The sequence below is a fragment of the Rhagoletis zephyria genome, unplaced genomic scaffold, assembly GCF_001687245.7.
Source record: "Rhagoletis zephyria isolate East Lansing unplaced genomic scaffold, Rhagoletis_zephyria_1.1 Rzeph_scaffold_02709, whole genome shotgun sequence".
In the NCBI taxonomy this organism is placed as follows: domain Eukaryota; kingdom Metazoa; phylum Arthropoda; class Insecta; order Diptera; family Tephritidae; genus Rhagoletis; species Rhagoletis zephyria.
This window is the reverse complement of record NW_016159793.1, coordinates 36,889-47,214: the sequence shown is the minus strand read 5'-3', so window position 1 is coordinate 47,214 and position 10,326 is coordinate 36,889.

The window sequence follows — 10,326 nt, the reverse complement described above, 5'->3', positions numbered from 1 at the left end:
AAAATAGACTTCTACACCAAACTTGCTGTTTACAAATAGCAACAATATTTCTTGCAAAAGAATGGCAATGCATCAGATCTCTGATCATGAAACAATATATTTTTAAAACATAGAAACACCCTTCAAATTGTGAATGAAAAAGCTATACATCGTAGATATCTTGGGAAAATTATTCTAGTGAAAATCTAGTTCACCTTTTAAGGTAGTACGATTATAGCGAATTATCAAGGTTGAAATCGATAAAAACAAGCCAAATTCTTAACAAATATTTTATCTTATGCAATAACTAACGTATACGAAGGAAATAAGTTTTAAGCTCATAAACAAATGGGGTGATAGTAAGTTATCATACCTAAATAAATATAAGTACAATCTTTATAATATTGCTTTAGAAACAGGGAATTGGATTGACTACAATGGCATTAAGCATAAATACAAAAAGTCAAAAAGGTGAAAAAACATGGAGCGTCAGACAACCATTAACATTGGAGATAGTAAGGAAATGTGGAAACATCTTAAAAATTACATAAGTATCTCAAAGGAAACAAATGCCATAAATAAAGTTTTAATACATGACAATGTTTACACAACCGAAAATGAAATTGCACAAGCATCGAATGACTACTTTGTAGACAGTATCACAGAGATCTGTTCAAATATTGAAATTATCGATAAAAATTGTTCTATATTTCCGAATTTCGCATACAAGTTTAAATTTAAAGAAATAGAATTTGATGAAGTAATAAAAATTGCTGGTTCTTTCGAAAATAGAATTGGGTGAAGAAAACTTTTATCTGAAGGAGTCATAAGAGATGCAGTAACTTATATAGGATTCTTCTACACGCAGATAGTTAACGAGAGCTTAAAGAATGGTGCTTTTCCAACTACTTGGAAAACATCCTTTGTCGTTCCAATAGAAAAGGTTACAAATACCATTAAAGCTGATGAGATGCGACCGATAAACACGCTAGCAAATGATGAAAAAATACTTGAATGTGTACTAGTAAAAAAGCAAATGGTACAATACCTCGAAACTAATAACATATTATACCACAACAGTGGCATTTAAACAACAATCCACAATTAAACTCAAGTTCCATTTAAATATTCATTTGCAATTGTCCCTTAGAGGGAAAGTATAAAATAATGGCATACAGAGATATAATCGAACCACTACAAAATTATTGCCCAACTATATTATGCATAATTACTGAAAGCCAGATTTATAAATTACAAAAGCAATAGAACCGAGCAATGAGATTTATTCTTAGAAAACGGTTTTTACACCCCAATCAGAGACATGTTATTGGCCCTTAATTGGTTAGGTGTTAAGCAACAACACTTCTATTACACTATGAAATTCGTTAGAAAAAATATTATAGATGGTAACTTGCCAGAATATCTAAAAGGTAGAATAAAGTATGGCAATGATATACATAGCAAAAACACCCGTAAAAACGTAATAAGGGTTTAAAATGTTATAATGAATTACCGATTAGTATTAGCCAATGTAAAAACATAACTGAATTTAAACGAAAATTATTTGAATACTGTAATACTGTTTCAATATAACTAACGTGTTCTATCTCTATCCTCGCTAAGATCCTGTTTCCATTTACTTTCGTCCTGTGAAATTTTAAATGTATATATACAAATGAATACCCTTACAAATAGTCCTATTAGGCTTAAGTATTACTTTATAAAATATTAGGTTAAGCTTATAATTAAATATTGTTATGATTTATATTCAAAAGAACCGTAAGAAATAAATAAATAAGAAATCTTTTGAAAACCTTTGAAATCGCGCTGTAACCACGCCCACCTACCATATACAGTATATTTTGCTTTGCTGCCTCTATGCTTAAGTGCACATTTAAGATACCTACCCCAAAATGCGCATCAAAAGCATTATTTTTAACATTTATAAGGAAACTGCTCCGATAGATGCATTCAACATACCTGCACATTGGCGATACCTGCCTTAAAAATTGTGCGACTAGTATCAATTATCAATGAAAGTATTACGTTTACCTGCACTGGCCCTACAATTACCTAATTTTACAACTTTTTATTTATTTTGCTCATCTCGCAGAACAACGAAAATGGCTATCAATTTATGTAGTTATATAGATAATTAGATAGCATTCGGTAAAAATTTCGCTTGCAGTAATTTCTACATTGTAAGTGCTCCGCCAATATTTGGTTTCATAGGGATTCGGATACCTTCCTCATTGAAGTAGTAAAGAAAATTCGCTTAAGTGCCTTTTTCGGTTACGTGCACAAGTTTTTCGTGCAAAGAAGGATGTGCAGCTAAGCAATATATACTGTAACGGTAATTTACAGAAACACGAAAACTGCGATAAATCAGTAACTACTGAAGCTAATTCACTTAAAATCGATTGTTGCAATAACCACTTAGCAGGAAATTTGATTATTATAAATTTTTGGATAATGGGCGTGGCGCCGCCCTCTTATGACCACAACTGTGTATATCGGTAACCGATTTATCAATTTTTACCAAACTCGGTGCACTTAATAACCTTAGTGCGCAAAAGCAATTCGCTTTTCCCCACTTTCCATACAACGGTAAATTTCAGCCACACGAAAACATTGATATTTCAAAATGACTGAGGACGCTAATTTACTCCAAGTTAATAGTTACAACAATCTTTTAACAATAAATAAGACTGTTATAGACTTTTAGGAATTGGGCGTGGCACCGCCCACTTTATAACTGCAAGATGTATCTCAGTAAGCACTTTTTCGATTTCTCCCAAACTTGGTTCAATTATATCATTAAGTTGAAGTCAGCATATTATCGAAATATATTTGAAATCGGGAAAAACACCCCTGCTTATCATGCAAACATAGTTTAGAGAAAGTTGGAAGGATGGTTTCGCCCGAACTTATTTTTCTTTACTTGTTATCCTTGTTTTTTATCTTTATTTTTACCTTTGCTTCTATTCTGATCTTTATCTTTATTATTTTCTTCATCTGCATCTACGTATTCTCCCCCACATTCCTCCTTGTCTTTATTTTTAAGTTTCTTTACTTTTATTTTAACGTTTGTCTTTTCTGAAAAATTATATTTGTGTCATATAATTATAACACGCTGGTGAAAAATGCCCTACAGTTCTTCGAATTCGCTGAATTTTCAAATTACTTAATTTTCAATTTTTACTTTTTTGTTGTATTTTTGAATTTGTACTATTTTACATAGTTAAAAGTTACAGCAACTTTGGATATTTTCGCAGGTTTAGAAAATAACAAACATTCCAAAATTTTGAATTTTATCAAATTATTAATTTTCTTGAGACATCTTATTCTTAGGATAATTTCCAAAATTTAGAAACTACCGAAATCTGGAAGATTCTAGAAATTTTGGTGAAATGAGAATATTTTGAAATGTACAAAATTATTGAGATTTTAAAATATTTTTATATTTTCCAAATTTTTGAGAATTTTATTTATTCTGAAATCCATCCTAAAATGTAAAGATGTGAAACATCACAAATTGTCGAAAAATTCTTATGTTCATGGTACTTGGGTAATTTTCCACTTTTCTGAACATTTTTTTTGCGCTTTGTCTACTTCAGTACATACTATTTTAGTATGTTATTCACGATATATGTTGAAAAAATATTCTTCCCCCCTATAATATTTTAATTTTTTACATAAATTTGAAGGAATTGTGACTCTGAAAGTATTTCCATTTATTCGTTGCGAAAGGAAATAAGTAAGGTGACCATTTTGCTTTTGTACTCTTCGAATTGAGTGGTCATATCACAATTTCTATATCGTATATGTTTTTTACTGAGTCTCTCTCTCGTATTCACTGTTGTCATTAAATTTCTCTGTGCTCTGTGGAACCGAGCAAGAGAGGGAGGCCATTCCATATCTGGGGCCGTCATTCATGTTTATCGATGAGATTATCTCTTCAAAGTTCAGTGGATTTGCCATTGAGCACTGCCAGTTCCTTCTGTGCTTTCTGCAATCTTTGTCGATCTATAGGCCATGATGTTGGGATGAATATAACTAATCTAGATGCTTGTGACAATAACTTTCGAAGCATCCACCAAGCTGCTTCTTGGCTTAAAATTTCCACGGAGTTCAACAAACCGATGCTCATTTTTCTCGTAATTTCAATCACCCCTCAAATCCGGATATTATTCTGTTATTTCAACGATTTGTCGCTGTAAATTACTTATTCTCTTATTTGATTTATTGACGTACATTGCAAAAGAATATTCGCCTAAAAGGGACTGCAAATCCATGTTAAGTTCTTAAATATTTAACAGAAACGGATTAAGCCATTTTTTGCATGGCTCTCGCCTTAAGAATACTTGTGGCTGATTGATTCCCACAGAAAGTATTTTATAATATTGTTCATTAGAGGTTATATTATATTATATTTCTAGTGAAAAAACGGAATAAAATTTTTTTTTTGTGGGGATCTAGTTCCTATCGGACTAGTTCCTTTTTGGCGATAAAGACCTAGTACGGAACTAGAAATTTGATTCACTAGTCCGCGGTTTCCCTGCAGGGAAAATATGCGCATGTGGTCTTCCACGACGTTGGAATTCCATTCGTTTAAAATTTTCTGTATTGTCCAAACGGGCATAAGGCCTCGCCTTTGTAGAACAGCCATTAATGTGTTGACTAATTTGTCAAAATAAATAGCACAGGTGACAGCATCCTCATTGACGAGTGTACTCTTGTGCAACCACTTTAATGCAGCTGCTTTATCCTCAAAAATTATCCGTCAGTCTTTCATACATGATAAAAGGAATAGGAAGGTAGAACCGCTGAGAGGAATTTTTCAAATTCATGACGTTTGCAAGCAATTTAATTTTAAAATTTTACACACAAACTCACACTCACATTCTCATTTTCAATCTCAAACAACAACAACTCTGAACAATTCCTTTTTTATACCCGAGCGCACTTGTGCACAAGGGTATATTAATTTTGTTCACATAACGGTTGTTTGTAACAGCCATAACGAATCGAGATAGATATAGACAAATGTATACATAAATGATCAGGATGAAAAAAGAAATCGATTAAGCCATGTCTGTCTGTCCGTCCGTCTGTCCGTCTGTCCGTCTGTCCGTCTGTCCGTGTACACGATAACTCGAGCAAAAATTGAGATATCTCAACGAAATTTGGTATGTAGGTTTCCCTTAATCCAAGGTAGGTTGGTATTGAAAATGGGCGAAATCGGACTTTAACCACGCCCACTTCCCATATAACGGTAATTTCCAGAAATACGAAAACTGCGATATTTTAGTAACTACTGAAGATAATTCACTCAAAATTGATATTTACAATAATTTTTAGACGAAAAATAAGAATATTATAAATTTTTGGAAAATGGGCGTAGCCACGCCCACTTATGGTTACATGTGTATATCTTGGTAACCGCTGCACCAATTTCTTCCAAACTTGGCACAGTTGTTGGCCTTCGCATAACATACCAAATGGCCGAAAATTTTTAAAATCGCTCAATAACCACGCCTACTTCCCATATAACGGTAATTTTCAGAAATACGAAAACTGCGATATTTTAGTAACTACTGGAGATAATTCACTCAAAATTGATATTTATAATAAGTTTTAGACGAAAAATAAGAATATTATAAATTTTTGGAAAATGGGCGTAGCCACGCCCACTTATGGTTACATGTGTATATCTTGGTAACCGCTGCACCAATTTCTTCCAAACTTGGCACAGTTGTTGGCCTTGGTACAGCATAAAAAATCGCCGAAACTTTTTAAAATCGGACAATAACCACGCCCACATCCCATATAACGGTAATTTAGAGAAATACAAAATCTTCGATAAATCATTAAATATTGAAGCTAATTTATTCAAAATTGATGCTTGCAACAATTCTTTACCAAGAAATACGTTTATGGTAAAATTTTGGAAAATGGGCGTGGCACCGCCCACTTATGATCACATATAAGTATATCGGTAACCGTTCTACCAATTTGTACCAAACTCGGTATGGTTATTGTACTTGCCACGTGTAAGCAAAACGTTGAAAATTATTGAAATCGGACTAAAATAACGGCCGATTCTCATATAACGGTAAATTTAAGAAATGCTTGAAACTTCAATATTTCGAAATTGAAGGACGCTAATTTACTAAAAATTGATACACCTCGGCTTACCATCTAACGGAAGGTTTCGGAAGGGTGAAAAAAACATATATTTAATACTTGCGCCGGGTATTTAATGTTCGGCTCCGCCCAAACTTAGACTTTCTTACTTGTTTTACTCTCAATTTTATACGATTTTAAAATGTTGGCAAACTGCAAAAAAAAATCATGGCCCTACGCATTGAGAGAACGGTTTTACCTTACTATGCTTTTATCATGCTTTCATATTCTGCAGCAATTTTAAGAGTAGAATCCATCCAATTTCGTTCGCACTCATAGTGAAAAAAGGCGTTGGCTTGCCAAGTTTACGAATCAGGGCCAGAAGATCTATTTCGCGGTGAGACCAATAGTATGCAGAACTCGATAGCGCTTTCAAAATTGCTACATTTCTGTAGCGGAAATTGTTGCTATACTCCTCCGATTCAATCTGTTGCTGCCTTCCTCATATTTTTTCGCAGCCATATACAACAAATTGCTATGAGTATCCCACGTCGATCCATCCGTCTAATTTCACTCGTTGTCATTTGAAAAGGCGTAACTGGTATATACCCACTAGAATTTGAAGGGAGATCTCCCTATATGAGAAATAAAAGAGTACTCCTCTTGACCTGAATTCGGAGCAACAAGATAGATTTGTCGGTTTTGTACTCCTTTATTACTCGCTTAGAAGTCAAATAGGAGATCTCCTAAGAGAGCAAGTAAAGAATGCTCTCTGAGGCATGAGCATTAACCGAGATTTTTCGGTTTCGGTAGGAGAGTAATGGGATATATTCTAAGCGAGCAGTTAAGTTCTGAATGAACTCCCTGATTGCTCATTTAGGAGGTAAAAGGGATTACTCGCCACCCTAGGACATCCCGTGTTAAAGGGAGTATACAAAATTACATGCTTATACACAGAAGCATAGGGAGTCCTATACTCCAAGGGAGTACTCACCGAGCAATCGCACAATGATCCCAAGTTCTACTGGGTATGTATATATTAGAGCTCGGGCAATTCGGTTAATCGATTAACCGAATTATTCGAATCTGACTGAAGTCGACTACTGTTAATCGGTTAGCAATATTCGAGTAGTCGAAAGCTGTCGACTATTCGGATAACCGTTCACTTTAGATTATTCGGCTAACCGTTCATTTTCGGTTAATCGAATATTTTAAGTTCGAGTTTTTTTTTGCATTTACAGATACATATACATATATGAAAAGTCTTGTTACATTCGTAGTACATATATAAGATTGCATGTGCAAAATTAAGGCAAACTTTTTTTGCAAGAATGTGCGCTAATTATTGAAATGTTATTGCGAAATATTTTAGAGACAATGGCTAAAGCAATACCTACCTCTCATTTTGGCGAGTTTTTGTTATGGATTTTTGTTAAATGTTTGTTCAGTGAGGATGTGGATGATTGTAGCACAAAACTGCACCACATATGGAACATGTTACTTCCTTTTCGTCCTCTGATTTTTCGAAAAAATCCCAAACCCAGCTCCTTTTGCGTTCGCTCATTTTTGTATCTGAATATACATACATATGTGTGCATGTATATAATTTAAAAAAAAATTTTTTCATTTGTCAAAGAAGTTTCAATGAAAGTTCGGTTACTGAAATTCGATTTGCTACAATGCTCGAGTAGTCGAAGCAAAGCAACTATTCGAATAATCGAAGGCGGGCGACTATTCGAATACCATTAACCGACTAATAAGCATGCGAACGGTTACGAATCGAATAATCGGTTAACCGATTAGTCGAATAGTCGGATAATTTTACGAGCCCTAGTACATATATACATACCTGGAAAATATATGTAAATCCTCGGCGTAATCATTGAATAGTAAGCTTTTTTTTGGATTTTGAATTTTTCCTGACGCAAGCCCCAAATATTTGTCTTTCTTCGCTTATTTCATCATTTGGTATTTCTTCATCGTTTATAGAACCATCCAGAAGTAACTGATCAATTTCTATGCTTTGAAAAAGCTTGGTATCCTTGAGGAAGCTTAATTTAGCGCGATTTTTTTTATTGACCAATACAGAAACATACATATTTAGCTTGTTTGGTGGACTTTAGGTTGTTGTACATGTATATGCATGTTAATATCATGGCCGCCTTCAATATTAGGAATATTAATAATCTGTCTATATTAGGGTTGTTAATTTTTCAGCAAAGGAGAAAAAGAGTTTTGATTACTCATCCTAAATCCTGTGTTCGAATATTTGCACGATGACAATGCAATAGCGGTCGGTAGCGTAGATTTTTGGAAAACCGTTACTTATGGTACGATTTGTTTCATATTTAGAACGTTTATTACTTAAATAGAAAGAAATAAACCCAAAAAAATTTTGCCCGTAGGAGGTGCGGCGGTCGAGTTTTCTTGTTTTATTAATCACTTAAAAGGGCTTGTCTTTAAAAATTTCTTTTTAAACTACTTGTTTTAGTTCAACTTTTAAACTTCATAAGCAAGTTACCTTTGGAGGGGTATACGTTTCTGCATAGTCCTTTTCAGAGCGTTAACATCCTGCTTTACACAATTAGTGGTTACCAACAAAGACAATCAGTGGTTAATGCCACAAAATGAAATTTTACGATACTGTACACATCTATGCAACTATTTAAATACGTACGTACATAGTTATGTGGATATATATACATATACAGACATTGCTAATCCATTTCGCATAGAGAAAGAAATAGGGGATGCAATTTTAATCTTCCTCTCAAAATGCTAAACAGAATGAATTTTGTTTGTTCACAAGGGTTGATTGCTGGTTGCTAATAAAGGAATCTTATACCATTCAAGAAAATTATGTTTTTTTTTATTGAAAAAATTAACAATTATAATAATGAATAAGATAAAATAATAAAATAAAGTGAACAGGCTGGTCTGATCTAAGTGTTTTGCACTCTCTGGTCCAGCGTTTCACTAAAACATTTTTAGCCAAAACTAATAATTTGCACAAAACACTTAGATCAGACCAGCCTGGTAACATACAGATGATTAAATTACGAACAGATCGGATAATAAAATATATAAAATAAAGTGAGTTAAAATGAAAAGTAAAACAACCTGGAACTTACGTAGTTTAAAATTTAACTTGAAAAATTAAGATACAAAAAAAATTTAGATTAAAATAAAATAAAAAATTTAATAAAATTAAATGAGATCTACAAAATAGAATAAATTAAGATTAATAGAATAAAATACACAAACAAAAAATAAAAAATAAAAATGCGTAACAAATTCAATTAAAAATATAATATAATTGCAAGTAATTTTTAAGCAAAAAACAAAACCGACTCAATTATCATATAAAAATTTAAGAGTACCGTTAATTTCTTTATGATCCAATAATCGGAATTAAACCAAATTAGTATGGGACCACCTTTAAGGTACCACTTTTCTTAAAAAACAAATCTGTTAACATGTTAACGACGAATTGATAACCTCCTTTTTTGAAACCGATTAAAAATAGAATAAAACTATAAAATAAAGTCAAGTAAAATAAAATGAGATACAAAAAGTTAAATAAATCACAAGAGATAATACACTAAAACAACCAAATAATTAATTTAATAAGACACAACATAAAAATATAAAACAAAATAAAATTAAAACTACGATATAAAAAAAATAGAATAAAACAACGTTAACTAAAGTCAACAGAATAAATTAAGAGAAAATAAAATAAAATACTTAAAATGAAATGAAAAAATTCTGGTAACAAAATAAAAAAAAAAATATATATGAAATAGCATAAAACAATAAAATAAAGTAAAATGAATTAAAGTATGTAAAAGAAAACAAAGTTAAAGAAAATAAAATGAGATATAAAAAGTAAAATATATTAACAGAAAAAAAAACAAAAAAAAAAACTAAATAACTAATTTACTGAAACTTTAAATAAAATTAAATGAAAATAAAAATATGTAAAATAGAATAAAACAAAATAAGCTAAAATAAAATAAAAAACTAAATTAAATTAAATGGTATACAGAAAATTATTAAATTAAAAAAGAATAATATAAAATTATATTCAACAATTTTTATAATGAGCTCGAGGCCATTTTTAAATGAAAAATTTATTGTGGAAAAGCATCAACAATTTGAAAAAATGGTAGAAGTGATAGCTATTTCGGAAATCACCACATTTCCTCATCAGACTTCTTT